General features: G+C 39.1%; 1 pseudogene; it reads left to right on the forward strand.

Annotated features, from left to right (window-relative positions):
• The first annotated feature begins 2,063 nt into the window (after nt 1–2,063).
• On the forward strand, nt 2,064–2,855 carry LOC128120198 (40S ribosomal protein S3a-like; annotated as a pseudogene).
• Nucleotides 2,856–5,243: the final 2,388 nt, after the last annotated feature.

A 5,243-nucleotide genomic window follows, 5' to 3' on the forward strand; every position in this document is an offset into this window, starting at 1 on the left:
CTGCACTACTTCTGACTGGCAGGTCGCCGGGAGGGCCTGATTGGCTAGTGAGGCCTGAGTGACAAGAGCACCTCCCATAGTGTTACACTGTGCTTAAAGTCACAGCACAATGGTTGCTGATCTGTCATCAACACAGACCCGGAACTTTTCTGAATTAGCAGAAATTTGCTTTTCAATAGCACCTGCCCTTGGCTCTAATAGCACACCCTGCTCTCTTCCTTCCCTCCATTGTCACTTTCCTTTCTACCTACTGGACACAATGTGGCTAGCTAGCTTGTGCAGACCACTATACTATGTGGGGTGGAGTGATTCCCTGTTACACAGGTGGAAGAGTGCCCAGAATATTAACAACTAAAGAGAGACTTAAGCACACAAAAGGAGATGTTGGTTAGGTGGCATCACAATGAGATCAGGTGACTTGAATGTACTTTTGCCTGCTTTTCAGAGGGACTTGGGACAACCAGGAAAAAGAGCAGGAACCAGATCACAAACAAGATAATAGATCTTTCTCCCATCAGAAAGCTGGATGATGGCTCCATTGCTTCAGGAATTTTATTTCTGAAATTCAGAACAAACTGTTAGCAAATTAAATAATAATAAAGAGTAGATTTCATGGAAAGTTGAATACTTACAGAATAATGGAGCTAAGAAGAATGTGGTTTTGTGCATCAATGCTAGCTAGCACATCTTCCTCAGGGGGCAGGTGAAAAAAAATGCAACTGTATTATTCAAGGTTCTATACATGAACAGGAGTGGCAGAGTGAATCTTTCTATGTATGTAGAAAGTTGATTTAATAAAATGTCTTACAAGCTGTGTAGTCAAACAATGGCTGCTACCAATGGAAATTTGAATAATAAAGTTGTTGTTCAGTTCATGAGGCTAAATATTTTAGCTGGTCTTAAGTATACACCAAAATATAAAGAAAGTAGGCTATAATACTGGTAAAGGAATGAACTTTGTAGGCAGTGTTAGGTCAAGGAGTTAAAGAGAGAGACAGAGCTCCCTCCTTCAATATACTTTATATGTGCAGGTTTCCATAAGAGGTGTAATCCAGATTAAAGGTGGATCTTAAACTTCATTTGTTTTTTTTTTTTTTTTGGTGTTTTTGAGACAGGGTTTATCTGTGTAGCCCTGGAACTCATTCTGTAGACCAGGAGAGCCTCAAACTCAGGAAAATCCAACTGTTTCTTCCTTTTGAGTTCTTGGGTTAAAGGTGTACATAGCCACCAAGCAGATAAAATTGGATTTCACTTCAAATGATCCAAATTAAAAATGGGTCTTTAATTTCAAAACATTTAAAAAAATCCTTCACAGGTACACCCAACTGTTTGCATTTTAGTTAATTCCAGATGTAGTCAGTTTGACTACCAAAAATAGCCATCACACAGACATGAAAGAAGAAAGGAGAAAAATTTCTTACCTGCAGGAGGCAGTGAAAGCATGCTTTTCCTAAACAAAGAAAGTATGTGGATTTTACTTAGGAAGTCTGAACATGTTCATGTATAATTCTATCTATTCCTAAACATGTGAGTAAACAAATCCATTTCTGAACATGATCACAATGTAAAAGCAGAGACATTTAGGGGTATTCTTACTGCATTGTCATGAAGAAACTTATGTAAATTATAAAAATGGTGGAAATAAATACCTTGGCAAGTTCATCTTATATCACAAGGTCTTAGATGAAAATCAATAAATGTCACAGTGAAAAAACATTGCTTTGGAGCCTATGCAACCTGTCAATCTTGATGTTCTATCTAAAAGATAACTGTACCAATGCTGTTCTCAGATAGGCAAGATAGAGAAGACAAATACAGAAAACTTCAAGGAAAAGTCACTTAACAACACTGTATACTATGCTATTACATGAGTGATTATGATGAACTGTATTAACCTCAGAATGAAGCTGCTTTTGACTCTGAGCAGGCTGGCTCAGTGGAAGGCCACAGCTCCTAACATGCAAGACCATAGGGATGTTGTTTTAACTAAGCCTAGCCACTGTCTGTTTCAGATCTGTGACATCAGTGTAGAAAATTTCATTCTGGGCTCTCTCCGCAGCACAATGGCGGTCAGCAAGAACAAGCGCCTGACAAAAGGCGGCAAGAAGGGAGCCAAGAAGAAGTGGTTGATCCATTTTTGAAGAAAGATTGGTATGATGTGAAAGCTACGGCCATGTTCAATATTAGAAATATTGGAAAGACACTAGTCACGAGGACTCAAGGAACCAAAATCGCCTCTGATGGCCTCAAGGGTCATGTGTTTGAAGTGAGCCTTGCTGATCTACAGAATGACGAAGCTGCATTTAGAAAATTCAAGCTAATTACCGAGGATGTTTTGGGCAAAAACTGTCTGACTAACTTCCATGGCATGGATCTTACCTGGGACAAAATGTGTTCCATGGTCAAAAAGTGGCAGACCGTGATTGAAGCTCATGTGGATGTCAAGACAACTGATGGTTATTTGCTCCATCTGTTCTGTGTTGGTTTCACTAAAAAACACAACAACCAGATACGCAAGACCTCTTATGCACAGCACCGGCAGGTCCACCAGATCCGGAAGAAGATGATGGAAATCATGACCCGAGAAGTGCAGACAAATGACTTGAAGGAAGTGGTTAATAAATTGATTCCAGACAGCATTGGGAAAGACAGAAAAGGCTTGCCAGTCCATTTATCCTCTTCATGATGTCTTCGTTAGAAAAGTGAAAATGCTGAACAAACCCAAGTTTGAATTGGGAAAACTCATGGAGCTCCATGGTGAAGGTGGTAGTTCTGGAAAAGCTACTGGTGATGAGACAGGTGCTAAAGTTAAACAAGCTGATGGATATGAACCACCAGCCCAAGAATCTGTTTGAAATCCAGATGTTTAATAGTGACAAATAAAAGTCTTAATTGTGAAAAAAAGAAAATTTCATTCTTCCCTTTTTCTAACTTAAAAAACATAAATTAGATGAGTGTTTTCCATGCATGCATCAGTGCACGGTACTTACAGAGGTCGGAAAAAGGCAGGAGATGCCTAGAACTGGAGTTACAGTAAATGGTTAACTACCATGTGGATTCTAGAAATGGAACCTGGTTCCTCTGTAACAACATCCAGTGTTCTTAGCCCCTCTTTTTATTTAAAGTTTATTTTCATAAATTGCTATTTAAAAGATATTACATTCCTTTTCCCTTTTATCTCTTCATTTAATTCCTTCCCAAATCCCTTCTAAATTTTTCCTTGTTATGTGTGGATGAATAAGCATGCTGAAATACATGAAAACAACCTGCTGCATCCATTTTTGTTGGTTGTACATATATGAATAATTGGCCGACCATGTTGTATTGGACAAATAATTAGGGAGATTTTCCCTGCCTTATTCTCTCAGATGAAAGAGAATTCTACTTTTTAATCAATACCAGGTGTCTTACCCTGATGAGGCTGCCTTGGACAGAAAACATAATGAAGAATAGAAAACTTAAAGTAGAAAATACCTTACCAGTTAAAAGCACTGCAGTTTCTTTCAGAGCATCCAGCTTCCATTCCTAGAATATATAGAAGCTCACTACTATCTGTAACTCCAGATCAGGAGTCTGCAACTCCAGTTCTAGGTGATCTGACACCCTCAAACAGATATCTGGTGATATTGATCTTATCTATTCTTTTTTTTTTTTTTTTTTTGGTTTTTCGAGACAGGGTTTCTCTGTGTAGCTTTGCACCTTTCCTGGAACTCACTTGGTAGCCCAGGTTGGCCTCGAACTCAGAGATCCGCCTGGCTCTGCCTCCTGAGTGCTGGGATTAAAGGCATGCGCCACCACCGCCCAGCTCTTATCTATTCTTATGTAATGGTTGGAAAGTTTGGAATGTCAGGTACTTTCCCTTAGTTGCTGGCCCATTCTTGGGTGGATGCCTAGGTAGTGTCATTTTATGGATCTAGGTGTTTCCTACCAGTAAGCATATCATGGCAGCTGTGTGGTTATGCAAAATAGAAGGAATATTTTATTGTGTACACTGCTGGCAGAAACAAGGTAGGCAATTAGCTGCTGGAGCCACCATTATGAAAAAAGACCTGACTGTGGTACTGGGAGTGATTTTGTAGTTTCCCAGCATGTGTTAATTCATGTCCTGAATGAACAAAGACCAGATTGTGTTGTATTGTTTGGATAGGTTATCTTTTTTTTTTTTTTTTGGTTTATTCGAGACAGGGTTTCTCTGTGTAGCTTTGCGCCTTTCCTGGAACTCACTTGGTAGCCCAGACTGGCCTCGAACTCACAGAGATCCGCCTGGCTCTGCCTCCCGAGTGCTGGGATTAAAGGCGTGCGCCACCACCGCCCGGCGGATAGGTTATCTTGAGCCAATGAATACTGAATCTACAATTAAGCAATGGTCCAATGCAGGTATGTTCATTCCTGCTCAACACAGTTACATAAGCTCAGAGGTTTGAGAAAGAGGCCATTGATTGTAACTCTACTTATCAGGTTCAGATATCAGCAGCCAACATGTACATATGAACAACATCAATCTACCTTTTATTAATTGTATTCCTTGAACTAGATAAGGGCCTACTCTTTTTCAAAGTCAATATAGCTAAGTTTTTTTAATCTTAAAACAACATTATTTTTATCATTTTAAAAATCACTTATTGATATCATTTTTAAATATTTTCTTTAAGTACATTACTTATCCTATCTCTATTTGTTTCTATTCTCTAATGTTTTTATGTTATTAATTTCATTCATTTTTCTCTCAAGTGATGTTGATCATTGATTTCTGTGTAGAGCAATGTCTCCTATTGCTTAGGCTTGCCTCATGCTACGTGACTAAGAAATGCATTGAACACTTAATCCTGCCTCTACTGCCCAGTGCTGGGAAGGTGGTCCTGTAACTTCTTCCAGGCTGGGCCTTGACAGCTCAGTGAAAAGGAAAAATAAACCAGTTAATGAGTGAACTCCAATCTCTGTGGCTTTTAGTGGGGACTTATAAGGGAACCTCTGCAAGAATTAAATTCACTGACCAACTTTGACGCTGGTCACAGTTCAGAACATTGGAGTCAGGATGGTGTATGAGAGCTTTCTTGCTTCAATAGTAGTTGATATTAGCAATGTGGAATTGGGTAATCAATTTTAGATGCTCCATGAATGTCCTGGTTGACCTTTTCTTGCAATCCACAGATGAGGGCAATCAAGAATCTTGGTAAAGAACAAACCTTATTGGGAAACCAAATTGCTTTTTTTATAATAGTTCAGCTAAAAAAATAGAAGAT

Source organism: Peromyscus californicus, unplaced genomic scaffold (genome assembly GCF_007827085.1).
Source record: "Peromyscus californicus insignis strain IS unplaced genomic scaffold, ASM782708v3 Scaffold_27__1_contigs__length_724164, whole genome shotgun sequence".
Taxonomy (NCBI): Eukaryota; Metazoa; Chordata; class Mammalia; order Rodentia; family Cricetidae; genus Peromyscus; species Peromyscus californicus.